At 28.0% G+C, this 26,785-nt stretch overlaps 1 long non-coding RNA gene across 1 annotated transcript; it reads right to left on the bottom strand.

Moving 5' to 3' along the window:
• Positions 1 to 1,235: 1,235 nt before the first annotated feature.
• On the bottom strand, positions 1,236 to 26,785 carry LOC136968356 (uncharacterized). Its single transcript, XR_010879652.1, has 3 exons — positions 26,728 to 26,785; positions 2,945 to 3,101; positions 1,236 to 2,456 (listed from the first exon to the last, which is right to left on the bottom strand). It is a non-coding gene; the product is annotated as an uncharacterized lncRNA (long non-coding RNA).

Here is a 26,785-nt window from a genome sequence, read left to right as displayed (position 1 = left end):
ATGTGATCTCTCAGGAGTAACACGAGAGAAATAAGACTTTCCACAGTAATCCGAAGATTTTGTGGTTTTAACTAGTTTAATGCAACTAATATCAAAACTATAAACAAAAAGCTATAATAACAAAAAATATGAAACCCTTTTTCAGTTCATTTTTGTTTTGAAGTGATATAATGTTTCAAATCCTCAATCAGCTTATGAGATTCCATTCAATCAGTAGAACGTAGTTTTCTTCTAATACCTATATTTTCATTGAAGAAAAATGAATTCTACTGCAATTTATCTTGCAAAGTAATTCTATATTTATGAGAGAATCTTGACAAATTTGCTACTTTAACGATGATTTTCAGCTTCTAAAAATACTTCGTTTCCCGTGTAAAGCTTACTTTACGCAATACACCGAGACCGTACAGGAAAGAATCCCGCTTTATAATTGTTTCTAAATAGATCGATTTCTATTCTTTTTTTCGATTATTTTTTTTTCTTTGCACTTGTCATCAGACTTGTTTATCATGAAATTTCTTTACGTATCAACACAATTTTGTTAACCAAACAATCTGTTCTCGCTTCGTCCTTCGAGGATTTGTACCAACACTTCTTGAACAGTCTATCGGATTGCCTAAGATGGGTTAATAGCAATTAAATCTGTCAAGTCCACAGATCAGTAAGCTACAGATCCTAATGGTGTTACGAGATAATTGACGTGGTGTCCATGGCAACGACACGGACGCAAATAGTTTTTCCCCCATTTTTCCACAATTCCTTCGAGTCTATAAGATGCGGAGCGCCCGAAGAAATAAAGTCAATTTTTCTCTTAATTTTCTTCAACCAGTTAATTTTTTCTTCTCGCTCTACTTTGTGCTACCAAATCTCTATTAAATTTTCTCAAAAATAATTAAATTCTGTTCCCTTCGATACTCGTTGCCTAACATATATATATATTTATATATATAAATGTACATACTTTCTACCAACTTTACAAAATTTACAACAATTAGACGGGAAAGGCATTTAGCAATATTATAATAGTAGTTATCACTTAATTACATTAACTTACTGATGTAATATCTCGAACGTTTAGACGCAAGTTATGATTGAGGGAAGCGTATTCAAATGAACACAATAATTGGATGAAACGTCAATAGTAATCAATTTATTATCAGTTTATAACATTATACTACAATGTATCAATAATAAATTAGTTAAATATTTTATAAACTAGTAATTTACGTTTAATAATAAAATAACTTGGCTTGTGTTAACCTTGACCAATGCTTTATTTTCGTTGTGAAATGATAAAAGGAGAAGAAGCTCTCGCAAATTTCTATTTTGTGCATTCATTCTAAAGTAAAGAAATTATAAATTAAATTTCCTTTCAGCAATTTCAGGTATGAGCTAAAGGGTACAAGAGGATAAATTACTTTATTTTTTGCCCGACACTCGCACAAATATATATATAAAGTGAGAATGCCTTCTTTGTAAAGGAAAACTATTCATTCCGCTTCGTATGCTTTGTTATATGTGAACTGTATATTGGGTTTGGACATTCCAACTTGGACAGTCAGCACCCATATTCCCGCCCTCGGTCCATACATCAAAGAGATCCCGCCCCAACATTGTCCAGTTTTAATTAAATCTTTGGCAAGTTGGTTTCAACAGAAATTTTATCAGACCGAGTGGGTCACTGCACTAAAACTTCAATTACTTTCAAAATTTTTCTCCACTTTTCTATCCTAAAGCATGTGGATTCTGACTATAAGCTTCGGTATTTTATTAAAGTTCACTTTATCCCAAATGCCGTGGATGCCATGGTTAGCGGTCTACCACATTATTTCTGTCATAAGAGAGGGTCAATCCATGACCACTACCAAAACTAAAAATCGTTATCGATATGAGAACATGCCAACCTCACTATAATGATCTATTTTACATTTAAAGGATGGAGAAATGCTAATAAAACTATAAAAGAGTCCTTTTTACAACTTAATCACGTTCGGTTCCGAGTATTTTTGGAAAATATCGCCAAGTATTATAGATTATTTTAAATATTCAAAATTTATGTGCCAATACTTAAAGAAAACATCCATTTATATTTAAATAAACCATAAGTTTATTTATTTTTTCGAAAGAATCTGGATATGAGCAACTGCTGATAGGAGGAAGTTTTATAAAGAATAAGCAGGGAGGTGCCAAGCTGTGCTGGTCTGTCTATCTCCTTCTTGACATCTGCTCATTCTTGGCGTGATTTTGGCAGACACAGAGTATGATTAGCATTGCAGATAGTCATCCATAGAACGTAAGGAATTTCACTGAACGAAATGTTCCCATTTTTTCCCAGCTTCATCGCATTTATTTAAAATTCTTGGCACAGAATTTTAGTCGAGAATATTCCTAACGTATATAGAATTTCATTGTATTTAATCTTAATTTTTTCCCTTTTCCTCCTTCTTTTCTGAAGTCTGAAACAGAACAATACAATGGAAAGAATTTACTAAATTTCCGAAAATTCTAAAGAAATTATTAAATGTGGAAAAATATATGAGTAGGAAATACGATTTTTTTCCTCTTTAGTAATTTTATGAATAATACAAAAGTCAAAATGTATGACTAGAATTTTTATTCTAAAATCATTCGAAGATATTTTATGCTCTAAATATTTATTATTATATTTTAAAAACTCATAGAAAAATAAAAGAATATTTTAAATATATTAGAATTTAATATATTATTTATACATTTTATAAATCTATAATTTATTTGTATCGTCGTGTAAACAGAGAAGAAGATGTAGACGATGATTCGGGATCTTTGTAAGAGAAATTAATTAATTTAACAATTACTTAATTCATTGTTTACTCCAACGTTTAGTATGTGTTTATAACAAGTAAAATAGCACAGACAGGTAAAAATGTGACAATATAGAATGAAAAGCGACAAACTGTCTTACCGGTTCAGTCAAGAGATTGTAGCGAAGATCTGATTTAGCGATTGGAAAATTGGATAACGTAAGGTTCCACGGCCAGACTGCTTTGCTGATCGATTGTTGTGAAGGTACGTGATGTGCTATATCAAGCACCTGAGCACCGCCGTCGTTGGATGTGAGGCTGGAAAAGATACGAAAAAAACTGTAAAAAAAAACTTAGATTGTTAAAACAGAAATGAAACGAAGTACAGTATATTGTAGCTTGTTTAATAGTGTGCTTAGTGAAGGGAAAAGATAGGATTAACTTTATAATGGAGAAGGTGTTTTTCTTGGGAATGAAGTTGGAAAGATTAACACGTAAAGTGATTTCTACTAATTTAAAAAAATAGGGAAAAAATCTGCCACCATTTATAATTACTAACAAACGGATGAAAATATGCATTTGACGTGTTTAACTTTTATTTAAAATCGAGTAAAAAATAAATTAACGAAATGAATTCTGCATTATAGATTAAAAAAAAGGAAAGACACGATTATTTTTGTAACGATTCGAAGAAGAAAAAAGATAAGATAAATGCTAATTTCTATTTAGTTATCGGAGTTTTATCTACAGTCAACACATTTTGACTTAAATCTTACAATGTTATCCTAAAATGGAGGTCAGCACACATGGCGCTTTCGGTATCATTGAATAGAGTCAGTGTCTCTTGTGAGACTATATTATCAGTTGTCACTGCATAGGGTAGAAGGAGAGACAGTATCCAGCAACGTCCCCAGGGAGATAAAGTTGTCAGCCATCACTCGGTACATCCATTGACAGACAATACCAGCTTTCTCTTGCAAGATCTATTGGTCCGGAAACATAGATAAACACGTCATGGAATTACTAAAAAGACAGCGAGGATTAAATTTAGCAACGGATGAGATTATAAAAAAAGAAGTTTTCGGTATCATAATGAAACAAAGAGACAATAACCCGTTAACTTTTTAAGTTTCTACTTTAGCATATTAACGCTTTTTATCCGAAGATCCAAACAAGAAGATTACGGATTTAGAAACTTTTCGTTTAATAAAAAGTCGTGTTAGTCAATTATCCTTAAAGGAGAATCTTTACTTTATCCATTATCAAAGAAAATCTATTGAAAATGGGAAATGCGATCCTCTCTAACGTAAAAAAAGCTTTGATTTATCTCCATTAGTTGGAGCAATTCAAAGAAACAAATAAATACAAGTATCGATTTAGGATGTTAGATAAAAAGAAAAGGAAGAAAAAAAATTTTTTTATTTTTTTTTAATTAAAGTTGTAACCATTTATCATTTGATTTCTTCATTGTCAAAAGTTTTATAATTATTCTTGACTATAGATGAGTAGGAAGTTTCTACAGCATCCCAGGCATGACGTATCTCTTCTCTCCTGGGATTTGCAAATACGTCTACGACTTTTCTCATCAAACTAATTATGTGCGATTAGGGGCTACTTCATTTGCATGTTTTCTAAATTAATTACAAGAAGCATCAATGTTTGTATCGTAACGCATTGATCATCGTCTCCTCGGAAATTAATGTCTTGTGTAACGTATACTCGATCTAATGTTTAAATCCAGTAACGACGTTGCGCTTTTGTATTATTTGTTACAATCTACTTATTGTCAAACTTTGCAAAATAATCATTAGTCTAAATCAATATAATTAATGATACAAACTGCTTAGTCTTGTTAAAGCTGTGTTCTTAACAAAACTAGGTTAATTGAAAAAAATATAGGACAGATTTTTATTATTACATGGCAAAACATAAAAATATACTTTATTGTAGTTTCTAAAGTGAATAAACTCTTGATGTATCGTCTTAAAAATTTAAGATGTTCTACACTAAGTTATATGGAAAGATTTTCCAACTTTTTATCCAATTTTTTACTTTATAAAACCATCTTCTGAACTCGATTTTAAAAACAGAAATAAGGCATTAATTAAATTAGAGTGCGCCGTATAAAATTGTTTTTTTAAATACTTTATAACAATATCCAAAAACTTAAAGGGAATTATATAAAGAAAAGCTTAATTATCTTGATATTTTGCTTTTTTTCTCTTCTTGATTTTCTCTGCTTAATTTTCTCTTTGGAATTTTTAAAAGAATTTTTTAACTATTTTTATATTAAATAAAATATTCACCCTTATATAACAACCTAAAAACTGTCTTTTTTGATAGATTTTTTTAAGAAAATTATTTTTGCTTCACCTCTACATTTTTTTAAATTTTTTTAATTTATCTCTCTCAAATGAAATTAAATAAATACATTTATTTATTTATTTATTTTTAATTTATAAAATTTTATTTAATAAAAACATTTTTAATAAAATTTAAACTTACTTAAAGTTAAATTTAATTAAATATTTTTAGTTTTATCTTTAAATTTTATAAATAATCTACGTAAAGTTATTATTTTTTATATTATCCATTTGTATGATACATAATTTAGGAAAAACTTTATATAATTTAGTAAAGTGATAAGCCAAAGATTTAAGATAGCAGCTTTTACTATTATAAGATCGATCCTATATCAAATATTATCATCAAGATGTTAAAAAAGATCATATTTACTTTAATATATCTAATTATAAAATCTATAAATGTCTATAAATAAGAAGCAGATATTGAAAAAAAAATAATAATAATGATAAACTTTTAAAGAATTACATTCTTTAAAATTAAGATTTTTATCAGCTTTGATGGACCGTACAATTCTCTTGAAGTAAGAGATAGTGTTAAAATTATAATGAATGAACTGCATTACATTTAAAATACTTATAATAAATTCAGAATGATCGATTCTAGTAATTTATTCCTTATTCTTAAAATAATATATTATTTAGGTATAATTAAATAGAGTTGTCTTCATCCACTTAAAGTAAGTGATCAATACATAACATACATCAGGTAATTATTACGAAAAATCGCATACGTTTACCATCAATTCTTAGATTTCGATTTTCTTTGAGAGGCCATTTATATCAATTTTTACATCCATACAGGAGGCTTTGTCTGTGGTCCGTTTTCTTTGTTCGCTTTTCCTCCTCATGAACACGAATTCACCTTTTCGAAATGGATAATGACGAAGATTAATCGTTATCTAAGATGATAACTCATATTAAAAACATCAGTCATAAGTCTTTCAATCGCCATCACTCGTATCTTCCTGGGTATCTATCCAAACAATGTAACAATCTCCAATATTTTGTAATTATAACAACTTCCCAGTTCTTTATTTAAGAAGAAAAAAGAAAGATTCAAAACTTTAAATCTTTAAACGTTCTCTTCAGCATCTTTTCTTATCTTAGATGATAAATATAGTTTATATGAGAAACCTTATTTTCTCACACTCAATAGACTATAAATTAAAGGTATTATTTTTTCTCGACTGAAAATTGTGTCTGATCCCAATTTTGCTGAAGTATTCAATCAAGTCAACATTACCGATATATCAAACGTATAAGGTCAACTGTTTGATTCCTTATCTTGACATAAAAATCCTTAAAATTGATGATATAAACCATCTTCTATAGACATTAAGAGAAAATTGGAAAAATAGTTAAACTTATCTGAAATATGATATCAAAGTGTTGCAAAAAAAATAAAAATAAATTTTCCATTATTTGTTTTTTGTATTTTTGTTATAAAATTTATATTTTTATATTTTTTTACTAATCTAATTCATATAATTTATGTTTCTTCTATTTTTTTTCTTCCTTCAACGTTTTCTTTCTATCTAATGATTTTTTCTGTTGATGTTTTCTACTACGATTTTTATTTCTTTGTTATATCCTTCTGATTGATATTTCTGTATTATATTACAGCTCATATATAAATAAAACTATATTTTAAGAATTTTTACAAAATAATTTTTCTTAATTTAAAAATTTTTTTTAATTACATTATTTCAATTTTATATATGTGTTTAATGGTGTAATCTTCACGTCTTCATTTTTTATACATTAAGCTTGCTCATCGCAAATTTTTGTTTTTATCGATCAACCACGCTTCCTGTTGTCTAATCTCCATTAAATTATTATTATTCTAAAGGATCACTATTATTCTCATTCCATTAAACAACGTTAAAAGGATTGCAATTTCTCTATCTCTCTCATCTTGCTCTCGAATCAATCTCTAAGATCTTATGTTTAATCCGTTTTCTAAAACTAGAATAGTACTAGAAATATCTTCTATGACAAGCATTGACTTTCTATGTTTATTCTAGTTGTTTACATAGCGAAGAGCCTCGAGACATTTCAAGATTGGATTGAATGAAGCCTAGAACAAATGGGTGGTACGACAGTTGGAGAAAATTCGACACTTGGGGCATAGCATCTAAGATCACTCTCAGTTATGACAGAAACAGTTTTAAAAAAATACAATCACTTGTTACCGTTGAGGAAATTGCTTCTTTCAGGGGAGTCTTTGCTATTCTGTAAGGAAGCATAAAGATGGAAGCGGAAGTAAATGTCACGCGGTATAAACCGGAAATAAAAAGTGAGGCGGAAGTAATAAAAGCGTCAAGAGATGATGCGGCAGATCAGGAAATTTGCCTAGTCATGTGACGGAGACACCATTGGTTTTAATCCTAAAGCCAACCCGAATGCATCCTCATCAATTCTATCCAGAGGCCTAGTCCAATGCTGCTTTGCTATCTCTGCTAGAAACACAGTAAATTACATGCAGTAGTGTCGTATGGCCCTCAGCGGTAATTAGACTGTGGGTCCTCTCTTATCTCTACACCATTAATTACCGTTTCTAGAGACTCTCGCCAGGTTCTCATGGGATGATTGTGAAAGTCAGTTAAAGTTGATGCCCGAAGGATATGCAGTTTTTTTTATCTCTCTGTAACGGCATACAAGACAACGCATTGATATCTCAAGGCAAACTGTCAACGTCTTTATTGCTCGATGCACCAGGGATGTCGAGCTTGGAATGAAGTTTGTAGTTGAAAGTTCAATTGGAAACATTTGCTGTTAGGGTATGAAGTGTTATGCAAGTCAAAGAGGACATCTTAAACTGTTCACTTTTCAGATAACGGAATTTAGAATAGTCGTATCTAAGGAATTCCTCCCTTGCTTTCAAACTTTTAAATCGTTTTCGTCTAACTTTATATTGTTGACTTTTGCCACCCAAATATCATTTATTATATCTCACGAAATGTAAACCGCCAACCGATTTGCTAACAAAAGGCAATATTTCGAATGATTTGGAATCGTTCCAGAAATAGAAGTTCTTCGTGACTAAGACACGAGTAATTTATTAAACAGCAATTTTCTGCAATTAAGAAAATTATTAATGATTTAATATTTTATCTCTTAAATGTTTATAATTATATATACACACATTTTTGGGGTTTTTAAAATAATTGAGTACGTTACAAAATTTAACAAGATAATGAGAAAAATGTATAAGAGAGAGAGGGGGGAAACGATGATTACGTTAGATTATGTTTAAGAATAATGATGATTTGTACGATTTTTTTGATGACGTAGACGATAATGGGTCACAGCAATGGGCTTTTCGTTTTCGGAGCTCTTTGCCAAGTTTTAAAATCATTTTGCGGAGAAAATTTCGCGTAAAAGACAACTTTGACCTCGAAAAAATTTAAATAAAAAACGATTATTTGTCATATTCAATATTATTAATGGAGCTCTTTTAATACTAGAATATACATTCGGGTCGTGGAGATTTTATTAAAATCCATTAATGGGCATTTTCGAAAAGTAAAATGAAAAAGTAAAATTGATATACCGTTCGTTTAATATATGATTCCAAGTATTATTCATAAAACTAAAGTACGACAATTGAAAAGATTTGTAACTTATTTTAAATCATAACGGTTGTGTTCATGAATACTTATTGTAGATGATTAGACTATCGCAATTGAAGATTCTTCTATAGATTCTATCCGAGCTGTCAAATGGGCAAAATAATGAAGGATGAGAACAACGTATATATCTTCTCTTCTCTAAACCTGTTCACAGTCCACAGAGCAGAAGTAACACCTTGACGTCATATCCGCTTTCAGGATTCACCGCAATAAATCACCGAAGGCAGAACGATTTACATCATATTTGCATATTTAAATTCTTTTCCGTAGGAAAAAATAGCTTTATCTATAGAATAGAATCAATTCTAAATTCTTTACCAGAGATAGGTTGTAAATATAAAAAAAAAGAGAGAACCAAGAATAGAAAACGGTCTGGAAAATAGCACAGAACTCTATGGCATAAATTGGATGCAGAAGGGACCAGCAGAGCAAACATTTAGTCTCTGATGATTACCTAATTATGACAATTCTATTTATTCAACTGTGATGTCATATCCACATGGCGATGATGTATGACTGCTTCACTTCATACAAATTTTAAACGCATTAAACAGTAAGTGCTTATTATTAAAGCTACTAAGGCAAAAGACCAACAATTGGCACTTCTTTTTTTCAGTGTATAATGCGATAAATTGTTTCCCCCCTCTTTCTCTCTCTCTCTCTCTCCTATCATTTTGATAATTTACCTAATTAATTCAGTAGAATTGATATATTCAAATGTGCTATTTTTCATCTGTTTAAACTGTAAAATTTTTAATTTGCATTTTTTACTATAGAAAAATCCTAATGAGTTTAACAATTACAATAAAGACAATAAAGGAAATTTAATGATTATATTACTATTATTATTATTATATATTTTTTTAATTCATAGATATTATATTAAATGTAGAAAATATGTTAATAATAGAAAATATTGATCGTTTATTCGATATAATTGCGATTAAAGTCATCAACGAATTGCAATTGTGTAACATTTCATCCAAAATTTCAATCTTGTTAAATAATTAAATTTCATTTCCCTTCAATCAAAATTATGTTAATTACATTTTCTTTGTTAAATTTCATCCAAAATCATTGTTTCACCATAATTAAATTTTTGTTACACTTCATTGTGTTAGTAATTTAATTAGAGCTGTTACCATTACATTACAGATAAAACATTATTACATCACAATTAAATTTCGTTACAGTTTAGTGTAGAACATTGTTACGTCATAATATAATTCCTTCTTATTGCAGAAATTTCTTGCAATTGAATTGTATTTTATCGTATTTCCTCACAAATTATATATAATAATATCTTTTTTTTTTTTTTCCTCTTCTTCCTTCCTTTATTTTGTAACTGATATCGTCATAAAAAATTAAATTAGATCCACAAGCGTAGAAAATAACAGATTATTATCAAATTTTTAAATAATAATTCAATCCATTAAACAATTTTATCAAATTTAAAGATAATAAATATGTGAATAGTTTCGATAATCGGATAATAAAGCGGAAACAACGTAAATAGATTAGTTTTGCATTATCTATAATCTAGTTTAAATTTTTTTAAATTAAAAAAAACAGAAGAATTTCTCCTATTTTTATATTTTCAATGCATTTTTTATTATCTAAAATCAATAGGAAATATTTTTATGAAAGTTGATAATCTTCTTCAGACGATTAGATGAATCAGAAGTTATCTGTCATCATTTTTTGATAGAAAATCCTCACTAATAGATATATTAATAAATCATCCCATGCTACAGATAACTGCAAATAATCAGATATTTTCGGCGATTATCCCTTTTTCTCGGGTCATCGAATAACAGATAAGTAATCAGATAATTTATTTAATTGACATTAATCCAGATTATAAATATTAATTGATATAATTGGAGAAAATTTGAATATGTCATGGTTAGATTACCGTAAAAATGACCTAACCACTGAGAAAATCAATATAGTAACGACCTTAACTAAGTTAGTTTATTAATTGAATTCATGTGATAAGTATGGATAATTGATAATAAAACTGGATAAGAATTTGTTTTAACAGAATATCCATTCATTCGATTATTTTTGCGTCATTTACGATTAAAGTCAAACAAAAGTCCATTTGTAAGGTTCTGACGTTCAATCTTATGATAAATTTCCTCTTACATCCATTTAGAGAAAAATTTATCTTCTATCTATGAAAAAGATGTGAGGGAATTTAAAGAAAAATCCTTTACATCTATTTATAGATGTAAGGGATTTTTAGATTGTATGAGAAAGAATTCCCTCATACCCCTTTAAATTATTTAAATATAAGGTATTAATACTTCCACTACATTTATTTTTCTTGGTTTCTTATTTAATAAAAAATCAACGTATTCCTTTAGCTGGTTCCTAAATATAGTTTTGATTTCTATTACCTCTATTGTCTAGGGAAATCTATTCTTCTACACTTATCCTCTAGGGAATATTTCTTATAAATTTAGAGGATTTTTTTACATTTAATTCCCTAAAATTTCCTGTTATCTATTATTATCACTTGATTACAAAATAAAACTTTGATGTAAGGGAATTTTTCCTCTTGCATCAATGAATGACCCCATCAACAAAATCTATTTATAGATTTTTATGTATATGAACTTTTCATTTATTTCAATAACCCGATATAGATTTAAAGGAAATTGCACACATATACAAAAAAAGAAACTTATTTATCGAATAAGTATAAGACGATGAAACTAATTAATATTAATATTTGCATAAATTTTAAAATGTATTTATAAAATTTTGCAACCATAAACATAATGATTAAAAAGGGAAAGAAAGAAAACTTCTTACTTATCTTTTAGATAACAAAGTGGATAAAATTCCCAATCAGTCTGCTCTTCATTATCTATGGATACACTAAAACCTCAACTAATGCATTATAAACGTCCAAATAATTAGCTAACAGGTAATGGATTGGCGATGACGTTCGAAGTTAACTACTTTCCTTCTAACCTATTATCTGACATAGATAACAGAGCAGATAGCCCACTATAAGTTTTCATGTGATCACACTTGGAAAAAAAGAGAAAAAAAGAGCGTCACATCCACCTGCTTAGGAGGAGCGAAGTCAGCAAACAGGAGTCAAACAGCACTGGTTAATTACACTTTTCTGACAGTTTACTGACTCCGGGCAAACTTCGATTTTTTTTCCTCCTGTCTCCATACTAACTTCACCCTTATGCAACAAACGTAAAACTTCTATACATATCCTTAAATTAAAAAACAAAAAAAAAGTGAAAGAAAAATATTATTAGTAAAAAAAACAAAGTAAAATCAAATTAGAAACGAATTGGTAAAAATTTCCTTTTCTTATAAATGCATTTATCAGTTGAAAAGAATTTTATAGTGAAAAATCAAATTAAATCTTTGAAAATTAAGCAAAGTTTCGGAGTGAATCGATAGCCAATAAAATTGCTCTAACCAGCTGTCGACTGTAGCAGTCAATATTAGAAAGAACATGTGCAAAGTTCAATCTCAGTAGAAACTGTAAATGGAACTTATTTTTTATTAAACTGAATACGTCAGCTGTAGTGTAGTGTAGTCTTATCTATTAAGTCTCTATGTCAATAAAAAAAAAGGATATCACTTTATTGAACCACTTTTCATATTTACTAGGTTTATCACATGGATATTTTCTGATAATTAACATTTTTATTATTCATTACACACCGAAAAAAACACACACACACGTGTGTGTTTAGTTTCTAAATATAGAGTTTAGTGTTGGAATTTTTAGTTTTTGAATTTTTAATTACGCTTTTATTTTTTAAAAAAATATAAGAAAAACTTTAATATTTTATCGCAAAATTTTATGAAATTTTGTACAATTTTATTACCTTTAACTAACTTTTTCTATGTTTGCCTAATTTCAAGATAATGTTCGACGGAAAAATAATATTCTTTTTATTAATAAAATATCTTTAAAAATATGAAATTTATTAAAAATACATTAAAAATGTATAAGCCAAGCGTCAAATATTTTTTAATATCTCTTGACAATTTTATGTAGTTTAATGTAATAAATTTAAATTAAATTTTAAAATTATTATTATTATTTTTTTTATAATTTAAATTTAAAAAAATAATAAAGAAATAAATTAATTAAATAATAAATTTAACTTCGTCGTATTTTAAAAAGTAACAATATTTTAAAGATAAATGGCATGCTTGCTTAATTATTATTTAATTAGAAGCGCGTAAATATTTGTGTTTATTATTTTCTTTAATTGCAATTTAAAATAGTCAAATATTAATTATAATAAATATTTAATTGGAATGAGCTGACAACAATTGAATTTACGTCATTATTACGTCAAAAATCCTCATTTCACATTTTAAAAAATCAACAACGGTTGAAGGCGCAATTAAATTATAAACAATTTCTGTGAAACTTAATTCGATTTCATACATATTATGCACAATTGGCATTCTTATGACTTAACTTAATTAACTGACGTCAAGGCCATTGATCTAATTTTTCCATTTTATAAAAATACAAAAATTTTTCGCCCGATTTTCGAAAAGAATTAATGAGAAAGAATAAAAGTAAAAGTGTAATCAGCGTAATAAAAACATTTTTTTAAAATTTTATTTTAGAAAATAAATGTTTTAGTATGACGTCATAATAAGTAAAATCCACACTTAACGTGCAGTTAAGTAAAGGACTATTATCTCTGACAACATTCAGATAATATTCCAATAGAGCAAAGCTGTTCTTAACTAAGTCAAAGGGCTGAGATTGTCGGTAGAATTATCGGCCTTTCGGGTAATTAGTTTTGCTTTAATTGGCCTTAGTTTCGAGAAGCAAGATTAAAAAGACTCAGTAATGCTGTCATCGCTCCAGGCACAAAATGTGACAGAAACAAATGCTATGTTCAATAATTACTGTCTGTGCTCATTAAACATGGCGTCAGATGTCACTTGACTTACAATACCGATAGAAAATAAATTCTAAAGCTAAATTTGAATATTTTTCAACTAAATTTTCACTTATCTTAGTTTTCTAAATTTATTTTATTTATTTATTATCGTAATTTAAAGTTTAACGATTTATTTCGTTTTATAAGATGCCGATGTTATAATCCTTTGATTTCTATGAAGAGCGTTTTGAGGGGAAATTTCAACACACAGGTAGGATATTGTTGTCTTCTAGTGGGCTACCGAAACGTCAGCTTGTTTAATTATCCTCTTGTAATTATCCGAGAGCGTGAATTCGTGCTGGAGGGTGTGCTTGTAGTTTGGCCCATCATTAGCGTAATGAATTCGATACGCTTGCCTCCAGCGGCCATGTCAAATGTCAAAAGGTCGAGTCAATTCATTTTGACTCCTCTTACAGATGTTTCGATGATAGAAGCTTCATTCAACTCTTAATATAAGTAAAGTGTCGGTAAGTTATGCTAACTCCGTCTTTAAGAAACAAAAAAAGTGATTAAGGGCCTAATTATATCTTCAGTTCTTTCCGATCTGATGAATTGAATCTTCTTCACAAATTAATCGAATTCATTAAAAATCATTACAGATGTAGTTTTACATTGTTTCGTAGTATCATTATGTATTAATATATAATTAAAATGAAACATAATTTATGTACTTTCGTCGAAAATTCTGTGTTTTTCACCACAAAGACGAAATTATATTAATAACGGCTTAATATAGAAAGCGAAGCAATTATATGAAAAATTTTTCCTATATAAATTATTAGACTAATTAACAAAAATTTCTATAGAAAGTATAAAAAGTTCACGATGTAACAATAGTCAATGTGCTGTTAAGTGATTAAACGAAACGTTGCTATAGTAACAAACACTAAGTAATAGTGTGAAGAAAGTTGTGGGAATGGTTGACGATTTCACATTTACAGTAGGTTAATCTAATGGTGAATGTGCGTGAGCAGAAGTTAAAGTGATAGAGATCAGTTCCTTTTTTTTATAAATAAAACTCTTTTTATTTATTTTTTGTTCCTTTTTTCCGTCCGAGAAATACATATAAACGAAAAATATTGTTTATATATATAACCATACAGGCGTCGTAAACGTAATGCTAATAGGAACACTTTTTTATATATATTACATATTTAAAAATAATATAGAACATATAGTTTTGCTAACGATTCGATCGTGACGCATGTGAAAATACAGTAAAAGTCACGTGGGGTCACGCTATCTATAGTCCAGTCACGGATTCACTGACTATTACCTAAGTTTCACAAAACGACGAAACTTCTCCAAATCTGTTTCCGGAGACACTGAAGCTCATGAAAGTAACATACATGTCTTCACTTCAATTTGCTGACTCCTTCCAAAAACTACTTCAAGGTTATTTTTTCAATACTTAATTATTACTAAAGTTTTCCAATGTACTATACGAGATTTACTAAACTTACAAAAAAAAAAGAAAAAAAACTTTTGCCAATTTACTTCCATTTGGCATTTTTACAAATCTGTAAACACTATTTAAAAAAACTAACTTATGTACTATTTTTGTAATATAAACATTGTAAATTTACTATTTTTCCTGGCTTACAAAAATAAAAATTAACGATGATGGATAACGTAACTCTCCTCTTTCGTTCTCTCTTTTTTTTTTAAAGTAAACTCATAATCAATTTATAATTTTTAGACGAAAATTCGTTTCCTGAAGACAAAATCAAATTAATTCAAGATTCTAAATTGACCAATTTCATTATATTGTGTTCTGATTCCATTAAGTTTTCCATTAACTTAATTTATAGAGAATACAAACAATTATTCTTGCATTAAGGAAACTATTTTATAAGATGGTTAATAGTGGTTTGCCTATATAACAATTAAACCGTATTAAAAAATACAATTTTGTATATTAATTTTATGAACAATTTTTAAAAGAAATTTATTAGATTTATTTACATTTTGTTATATTGATCATAATTAATTTGTATTGAGAGAAAAATTGTTTCTTTACAAAAGAAAACAAAAAGTCTAAACAATACAAGAGAATAAAATTACTACAAAGCTTATTACATTTTTCTTGTTATTTTTTCCCAATCCAATATAAATTGATTACTATTTTTTGATATTTCTAATAACATTATTTTAAAATTGATTAAAAGATTTTCTTCTTTTCGAACGATTTGAGTTGAAAACTCGAGCTTTTCTGTTTGCATATCAAAGGAAATTCGCATGAAATCACCCGATAAGCACGGAGAATTCTATCTGTCATTCAGATTTTAGAATATCTATCACCTGACACCTTTTAGTAGACAGATATCTCGGTCTTGTTTTTGTTTCTCACAATAATCGTTCTGTCTATAACTTTCATCTCCGAAGCCCGTAGAGTCACACTTTTATCCAGTGACTTTTGCTTCACTTTACGGAAAGACAATGTGATTGATTCTCTGGTGTGCCAACTCGCTTTCTACTGGCTAAAGTTAGAACTGTTGTCAAGGTACCGTTTTTTGGGACTCAACTGTCGAGGATGACTGATTGCCGAGGTTTTTCCTAGCTGTTTTTTCTAGAACCTCACTTGAAATTTGTCCCCCTGTCTATATATATTTCTTTTATTTTCAATTCTTTCAATTCACTATCGTTTCTAACGTCTTGTCGCTTGAAACATTCAGAGAAATATATTTTCTTGATCTCCTCCTTCTATGCCGCTTTCTTTTCTTTTTTCTTTTTCATCGTTTAAGAGGCCGAAAGTATCAGGATCTACCTGTTTCTCTGATGTGTTTCTATTTTGTCACATTCTCAATTTTTCACAAAGAAACTGTTGAAAACAAGTGTATTCGCTTTCGAATAAAAATTTTGATAAATTACATTTCATAAACTGGAAAAGATTCGATAGGTTATATAGTGTTTATTATATAAAAGTATCTCGATAAGTGATTTTAATGAATGGCTGTCATGATGTATAGTACCAATTTTGTTCCTATAATAATACCCATTTCTGGCGTTAATAAAGCTGGAGAATGACCCATAAAAACCACTCTAGAAGGAGAAACTAGGGAGAATGTTTCAAACAGTATTTCTGTCGAAAGTCCCAATTGAACCAGAGTAGGAGGAGTAGAAAGGATGATAGGGCAACACAAGAGACACCAAGTGTCAGCAGTTAGTGTCACTAAAGCATTACCGTTGACAGAATATCCGTCAGCAACATTTCTAAAAATGTAAGATATTTTAGTCAAAAAACGGATTCGCTCTTATATCTAAGCAATCGTATATTGGTTTCTTTTGAAGTCAAAATTTAATATAAAAAATTCTATTTATTTTTTCTGAAAGCTGACATAAAAATAAATAAGTTTTAAAATGTTTCTTATTTAATATTAGAATTATATTCGAATAAACATATCTATACCCCCGTAAAGCCCACTAAAAACTGTCAAACAGAATAAGATATATTGTAGCATTGCTCTTTATCTATTATAGAACATTATTGGTTTTATTTAATTTTCTATAGGTCTATATTTACGATTTTTAACATTACGTACCTTTTATTCAAAAAATATCTATGCAATAATATTAGATTTTTATTGATAAACACGTTAGTTTTATAAACGTTTTCAAAAATAATTATAATTTATTCAACGTTGCAAAAATTTCTTTTAAAAACTCTGTTAAATATCAATATATTTCTTTATTTATATTTATATCTTGATATATAAATATTTTTGAAAGAAACTTATAAATAAACCATTTATATTGAAAAATATATATACCCTACCTTTTCAATATAAAAATTTGATAAATAGACTATAAGAAAATCCATTTTCTTCCTAATAGGATCTACAGGCGTTCACTACCAATTTCATATTTCAGAAATATTTATGAATACTGTAACATATAAATATTTATATTCGATTAAATAAATTATTTAAAAATAAATATAAACAAACAATAAGAATTTCGTGGGGTTTCTCTCTGCGAAGAAAGTTTACAATGACAATGAAACAAAATTGGAAGAGCTGTATTAAAAGTTAATACTAAGTTATTTAGAAAGAAAATTAAATAGAGAAAAGTGTCCAAGAAGGAAGTTAGCCTACGGTATATATTGGAGATGTCGCATGTCGCAGTCGAGAATTATTCGGGAAAACCGAGTTGAAAACTGCACTTACTGCATCTTTTCCAGTAAAGGTAGTACTATAATTGATGAAGAACAAGAAGCAGTATCCTCCGGACGTAACCATGGAAACGGTCTAAGGGGACATTTCTGATGGACTTTATTTGATTTACGACATCCAAACCTCGGAAGGCCTTAGGCCGTCAGGAATTCTCCGGTCATGGGTCCTCGAATTTACTTCGTTAAGCCTTTCTCAGACTCGACTGTACGTCAACGTCTGATGGTAATCCACCGCCCTTTCCTTCGTCATTCGTCTTCGTTTCATCCGACAGCCACCTGTGGACTGTCGCTATTAGACTCGGTAAAGTCGTCCATGTACCCAATACGTAAAAGTAATCGAACAAAATACCACTCTTTGATTAAGTATCCTGATAAGCGCAATGAAAGATTAAGCCTGCTCGAAATGGGATCACTCACTCAATAACTAATACATCTTTAATATAATTATGGTAAACTTATACCTGACACCACCTCGGAGAAGAAAGAAAAATCTCCTTCATTTTTTTCTTCGCCTCGCCAAATCTCATATTCTAAATCCTGCAGCCTGTAACTGAGAAGAATTGCGTGTCGGCTTAGATTGTCAGCGGATAAACTATAAATAATTAAAGCAATATAATGATTTTAATGGAAGATTTTGGGTTGCACGAATATACCGATAAGATCAATAATTTATGTTATCGTTTGCATTAACGAATATTTTAGGTTAACGGTTGGCTTTAATGGTTAAATGCTAAATTATCATTACTTACAGCTTATCAAAATTTTCCAAAACGATATAGCTACTAAAGTAACAATTAACGATATTATATTAACGAAGAACATGTTAAAATTTTAAAGGACACGCATTAAAATGATGAAGTAAGTTTATTTCATCTTCGATAATTGAAAACTTCAATTGCATTTCATAGATGGATAATTGAACAATACAACTGTAAAATTAATAATTATGCGGTTTATTTGTTAATAAGGTATTAAATCAGGCTTATTGGATTGAATTAATCTCTGCTTGCACGAACTTTTGATAGAGCAAACGGAATAAGGAAATGAATAATCTCTGAAAAATGTCAAATATCCATGAAGCAAGACAAGATTTACTCTTCTTACTCTTCCCTTTTCGTGTATACTTTAAATATGATGGGTTGTTATATTTGAATTTTCTTTGTAATTGCTTTAATTAAAATGAATTTTAATTAATTAATTAATTTAATTAATTTTAATTGCTCGCTGGATCGGCAGAAAACTTAAAACTCTCAACTAATCAATAATTCTGTTACGGATGTCCATTATGTAATATTTACTATCCGATATGACGTTTATGATTATTAATAAATATAAAATTGAAAATAATAAAATTTTACATACCAAATTTTGGCATTTGGATGTTTTTAATGATTGTAGCGTGCAAAGCCAACAATATGTTAATTTTTATATTCGATAGTATTTTATGAAACGTGAGAGATAAAACATGTGCGATAATTTCGATTATGATAATTATAGCTAGTTTATATAAGTTTATAAAACGACATTGTTAAATGTTACTTGGAAAAATAGATCAATGTTCGATTCTTTTTTTAATAAAGGAAAAATATATATAACCTATAATTCAAGTAAGATTTAATGTTTTCAAATATATATATATATATATATTTAATTATATATATTTTTAAAATGTCTAAAATAATAAACGAAATAAATGAACCTTTAATCATTTTTAAAAATAAAATACAATATATATATATATTGTATTTTATTTTTTTATTGTATTTTATTTTTATTTTTAATTATGTTTTTAAAATGTTTAAAATAATGGAATAAATAAGTAAATTTTTAATCATTTTTAAAGATAAAATACAAAAAATATCAATTCCAAGCAACTAAACTTATGAAAAATATATGTGGCTAGATGGAAAGATCTAATTATTCTTTTGTGTGTTATCAATAAAATATATACTTATAATAACCTGAGCACAGGAAAAGCTGAATAGAATATTTTTTATTTGCTATAAATATTCAGATTAAACTTATTACATGTTTTAAAAAATTTATAAACAACAAAAAATATAGTCGAGATCTATTATAATTTTCAACAATAAAAAGCTTCTCCATTCAATATAATTTTAAATCTTATTATTTTAATTATTTTATGTTATATTTATTGTTTAAAAATCTCTTAAAACAAAGAATAAAGAACGCGTAAAATAAAATTCCTTTGTTTTCGTCTACACGAAATTAATTTCATACGTAATTTAACTATGAAATATTGATCGTAAATGTATACTTTTTAATGAATACCTTATGTAATGAATTAATCTATTGACAAATAGACGTATTAGGAAATTAATTTCTATTCATTTAGCTTAATTTCTAAATTTATAAACGTGAATAGAAATTCTAGATGTAAGACGATTTCTGTTATTATATAACATTAGACGTGTTACTTCAATTAATTTCGTCTTAATTGAATGAAATTAATTGAAAAATATTTAAAATATTAATAACAATTTTATACATAAAAATAAATTCGAATAAGGGGGAAAACGCGCAAAAATAGCAAAAGTTAATTTCCATATAAAGTATTCAAAATCGTAAAGAAGTAGTAAGATTCAAAATAAATATTGATAACGAATACCAATTATAATGTTATATAAAATTTTACTTTTTAATTTGCATTAAATGATTTACTGTAGTGGCAATTTGATCTCAATGACATCTTATGTGGCATTACACGCTCTAGTGAACTATAAGAAGACAGCAAGTATTACAGATCCCAATTCTATGTAATGGAATTAGATAGCCTCTATAGCGCTCAGGGGAGACAAATTTCTAATGATTGGCCAACATGATTTATTTTGACGTCCATATAAGTTCAATTTTACACGCTCTCCTGGCTTGTCCAAGTTTCCTGATGGAGCGGAAGACAGGTGGGTGGGTCGAACTCACGCTTGCTTCACTTTCTAGATAAAGTTGTTAACTTTCTGGCAAATAATGTTCAATGTTCATTCCTTTTACTATAATTACCTTTTCTCGGAAATGTAACTAGAATTTTTACTTCCCGTTCAATTAAATTACTTATCCTTTTGACTACTTAATGATTAGACTAGCCAGCGGATTTTGTTAGATCCGGAGCTTTTTGATTTATGATATTATCCGAATTTAAATTTCTAGGCGTTTAACTAAAAAATTAAATCATTAATAATTAATTTAATTATAAATTTGGAATGGTACCAAAACCATTCTACAGCTCAACAGCACTCGTTATGCATATTTCATATCGTATATACGCTGTATGCCGTATAGAAATATTTCCGTATCTATGTTTATATGACCTCTTTGCGTTTGAATATCATTGAAGCCAAAGGAATCAAATTTGGCATGCCCTCATATTTCATCTAAGAAAAGGTCAAGAGGTACTTTCGGTAGTGATCGAACGGTTATGATTCCCAAAATTCACCAAACCTTTCTGATATATGATGAATTTTTACTTTCCCTCGCTTTAGACTTTAAACATAAAAAGGGAAATTTAAGCAAAAATAGATTCCTCATCTACTAAAGAATCGATAGGTATATATATAGATATATATTTTATCTACTTTTATTAATAATTCAGTTTTCGATTACTTTTTTTTATATTCCTAATAGTTTTCGTGTAATTATTTTAAATTTGATCAGAAAGTTTCTAAAATATGCAAATAGCTAATTAAGATATTTAATTTGCCATATTATGCAAGAATCATAAGAATATTTTAAAAATAATTATTGAATGAAATCAGATTTTAATGGATTCTATACAGAGTATAATCTAATGAGCTATATTTTTCTTTAAAAGAGTCATCAAAAAAAAAGAAGAAAAAAAAAGCAATTCTTTTCGTTAATTTGAAAGCAATTGATTGTTGAATGTTGCTAGCATCTCCTGTTATTCATGAAGTGTATTTTTGTAAAGGTCATTCGTTTCGATCACGTTTATAATGACCATAGAAGTTCGCTCATATTTGTATCGAACATACATTCCGACGATCGATGACTCTTAAAAGAATGACAGGTGAGCAATGCGAACGTCCTAAAAAAATAAAAATAAAAAAATACTAAGACAAGAAAAAAAGAGAGAAAACGATACAGCGTAGAAAAAGTATCTCGAGTTAAGGATGAAAGAACAAGCGAAAAATGCTACAAAATAACCTTGCGAAACAGTCTTATTTTGTGCTAAGTAGCTACTATGCATTTTCCTAACTTTTTCATTTAAAATTTATATAAAAAAACGAAAAAATAATTTAAAGATTTAGATTTACTTTGCATTATCAAGTTTACCGAGTGACGTTAAGTTTGAAATTAAGTTAAAAACTCGTTTTAGACTTTAATTCTTTGATCAAAATTGCAAACATGATAAAAACAAAAATAAGGGGGGAAAAATTGGATAGTTTACAAACAAGTTGGTAAACTTATTTTTATATAAAATATATTCTTTAAAAATTTTATTAAAATTTTATTTAAGATTTTGATTAAAATATATAATTTTTACAGATATTTTAAAAAATGATTTTAATCAAATTTACAGAAATTCGTTTGATAATTGAAATTCCTAAGTGGATATTTAAGAAAATGTTACAGGGATTTTAAAAATATTATATTTAATTTTTTTTCTTTCATTCACTAATTCGAAAATTTTTAAATCATTCCTACACACTGTCTTCAATCAATAATAATAACAATTTTCGTACTCTTTGGGTTTTTTTTAATATAATTTCTTTTTAAATATCCAACTCGATAAAGCAAATTATTCATTTAAATTAGTAAACTTTTTCTCTTAAAAAAAATATATGATATATAATCAAATTTAGAATCTATTCAGTAATTTTTAAAACAGTTTTGTTTGTAACAAAATGACATAAATGACAAAATTTTCAAAGAGGAATTTGGTAATGAAAAATGCAGCTAGAATTGCAAATGATACAAACAAAAGATTTAATGTATCAGAGAATAGGAGAGTGTTCTCGATATAAAAAAAACAAGAAAAAAAAACATTGTTAGAGAAATAAATTGCAACAACTGCGAACAGAAAATAGAATTTTGAACAGCCAACGGGCAAAAGACGGAGTTAGTGAAAAATGATAGAAAATTAAATTATTCACGACCGCATTTCAGTTTTGCCTTAAAATCTAACCAGCAAGTGCGAACATCCGAATTGCATATTTAAATTGATTCGGTATACAAATTGGTTTCGGGATTTTTTACATTGGAAAATATATATATATGTATGTATGTATAGTATGTATGTATATATATTCGTAAGTTATATATTCTCGAGTTTCGATTGAATGACAATCTGACAATTGAATTTTAACAAGTTTACTTCATATAGTAAACTTAATCAAAAGCAAAAATATGTACTTAAGAAACATGAGAAAGAAACTTGTATAAGAGAATAATGTAAAGAATGTAGTATCCGGCTCAGTTTGCTAGGAAACCGTATTAAGATACAATGGCCACATATCGAACGTGAATCGCCGAATAAATGGTTTGTATTCGCAATATAAACGAGTCCTGAAATACCACATTGTTCCCAGGAGATAGTCTAAGTAAAGATTGGATATTATACAGGCCAACAATGGCGTTGTTTACCCAAAATTGTTTCTGTTAAAACTACCGCAAAGTTTAGAAAATGGAATAACTACTAGATAATTTTTTTATTATTTATTTTTCAAACTTTTCAAAATACAAATCTAATGCAGATTTTCTAAAAGGCACTCGTTTAATTTTACTATTTGTTTGAGATCTACAAACAATTTTTTTATAATATATATATATATTATTTTGTGATTAATAAAATAAATCGAAAGACAAAACAGATTTTTCTATTCTTTTTTTTTATTGTTTTGCCCACAAGAAAACATTCGATTCCGATACGAGTCTCTTTATCAGTAATCGAATGTTTCTAGTTTATCAGACGTATTACTGTCAAAGTATCGTCTAAAATTTTATTTTGACTGATTTTCTGATATGTAAGCACTATAACATAGCATAACATAACCGAGAGTTAAATGTAATTCTTGTGTTTTCGTTTTAAGGCACATAAATGTTATCTAAACTATAAAAATAGAAACAACTTCTATTCCAATTTTATATAGATTTAACATAGGCTACATAGATTTATATATATATCAATTATTATAAGAGAATTACTCATGCAAAACATAATTGGTAATATAATAAATATTCCCTTAATATATTTCTAAATATATTTAGAAAATTAATTTAATTTAAAATTATTAATTTATTAATTCTAAACATTTAATAAGATTAGATACGCTTTAAATAAAATTTTAATATTGTTGTAATTTAAATAATATTAAATTTATTCATTTTATTCTCTTCAGAATTTTAATATTTGTCAATATTCTAAAAATAAATTATAAAAGTGGATATTTAGATGTGGGTATTTTATTAAAATAGACAAAGAATGTTTCGTTTCAGGTCAGTGCAGATACATAGTAATCATCAGTAATGGAGGACAAGTACTACTTCACAGTTGGTCGGATATTGTATCGTTCTGCATCGAAGAACACATACACACTTGCACATGCACATGCACACTCACCACCATTTCAAATAAGGCTTCTTTAGGGAAAATAGAGAGTGCTACTTAAGTAGAATATCTTGTAGCTGTCCCGTTTTTATTACATTCAATCTTCTTTCTCTTCTCTCTCTCTCTTTCTCTCTTTCACTCACTTTTTTCAGTTTTATACTGTTAACTTTTCGCTTGAATTTTATAAAAACAATTTATCTACTTATGCATAAAATTTAAATATAATCATTGATAGCTTCGATAATTACTTTGCCTAAATGGCAATAAAAATTTATATATTTTTTTCCTCTCCTCTCCTAGTTAACTTAGGATAAGCTGGATGGAGGGGGATAAGCTGAAAAGTGATTTCGCATCCGATCTTCTTCGTTTGCTGCAGCTTAGTGACATTTCGGGATGATAAATGCTAATGTAGGTTGTGTAAAAACACCCGATAGGGAATTAACCTTAAGTTGGGATTAAGTATTCAGAAAACGGCTATGGCAATTTGCAGACTGCTACTTCTTAAACAAAAGGACTCTTAGAGAAGGCCAGACAGGTGACCTATTAAAACAAAAGCTCATTCTGTTGCCACAAATACGATCCCTTTAAATAACTATCTTCAGTAATGGAATTCTTTTGTATATCATCTATTCAAGAATCCTCATCTTTTAGACTATTCCTTTCAAATCTAGTGACGTTAGCAACCTCTATTTATCACTAGCCGATCCAAAGTTAAAGTAGTTTTGTTGCTGTAAGAAGCAGTCAATGTCCACAATAGAAAACCTTTTGGCACCGTGACAAATGGAAATGTTTTCTGTGCATGAAACTTAATAAAAATCTCTGACGTCATCACATTGCTTTAGTTCACTCGGGGCTCGTTAATCTAAGATGTGGGATATTAATTTTAAAAGCTCAACATTATTTGGGAATAAGCAATATTGAAGTCACCCTTGGGTATTTTAGAATTACTACACTTCTACTGGGTTAATGCAAATATGTTAATATTTAACTAAATTCACTAAATATTACGCAGAGAAAATATTTCAAATCGTAATCTATTAAAAGATTATCAAAAATTATACAAATTTCATTTTATGACGTTTTGATTAGTAATAAAATTTTAATATTTTAAAGCGCATAAATTCTATCAATAAGCCGATGGAATTATTCGCTAAACGCTTGGCAAAATATTGAAGATTTAACGTTTTATATTAAAATATATTTTTTTAAATGATTTCTCTACTTATTCTTTATTATTATTTCTTAAAATATAAAGAATTTGGACTGAATTAAACAATCAGTAGGCGTGAAATAGAATATTCTCATCTCCCTTTTATTAATTAGAAAAATCAATTTTCGATCGGAATACAATATTTAAACCAAAAAAAGAAGGGAAAGGAATAGGCTACCTTTAATTAAAATTTTAAAAACGAAAATAAAAATTAAATATAATCCGTTCATTACAATTTCTCTGATTAAAATTACTACAAAAATTGACATTTTTCTGCTTTTAATTTAGTTAAATATGAAGAAAAAATAAAATAAAATAAAATATGTATATTTTTTTAAACCATATTAATCTCTAATTATTTTTTAAAAAACGGCCAACAAAAAAATTATAAAATATTAATGAAATTACAACTTTCTAATTTTAATTAGAAAAATTAATTTAATTTAATTATTTTTAAAACCAGCTTTTTAATACGACGTATTTTCTTACACGTGTATATAAAATATATTTAAGCTTATATAATTTAATTTCTTTTTTGAGAAGATAAAATTATTTAAATTTAAAAAAAGAAGAGGAAGAAGAAGAAGAAGAAGAAGAAGAAGAAGAAGGTAAAAGAATATCAGCATCTCGACAAATCTTTCCACTTAAAATCTAGCATAATATCATACTAATCTGTTGCGTGGTTTTTTTTTATAATAGCTTAAACAAATTTAATCGTTTTGGATTCAAGTAGACCGTTTTAAGGATTACAGATTGAACAACATTGTAAATTACGTGCTATTAGATGGCATAGGTCGAATCTGACTAGACCAACGTCTGTTTACTAGAGATAAGTATACTTTAGCCTAGTTAGGGTAATCGAACGATCCTGTAGAGTACTCTCAGCTCCGCATCCTCTCCGGTAACATATCTAAAACGTGCAGGCATCAGGTCTATAACCTATACAACCTTGATAATTCGATATTCAAGGTCGTGCTTATGTCTAATCCGCGAAGGAGGGAAAAAAATGCAAATAGAAAAAAATAGCAAAATTTACCTTTAAAAATTAGTTTTTATTCCTAGCAATTCTTTCGAAACCCGTTGCTATGGCAACC

Source organism: Centruroides vittatus, unplaced genomic scaffold (genome assembly GCF_030686945.1).
Source record: "Centruroides vittatus isolate TY-2023 unplaced genomic scaffold, ASM3068694v2 contig_1450, whole genome shotgun sequence".
In the NCBI taxonomy this organism is placed as follows: domain Eukaryota; kingdom Metazoa; phylum Arthropoda; class Arachnida; order Scorpiones; family Buthidae; genus Centruroides; species Centruroides vittatus.
The sequence above is the reverse complement of the archived record's forward strand: the minus strand, read 5'-3'. Positions and strand labels throughout refer to the sequence as shown.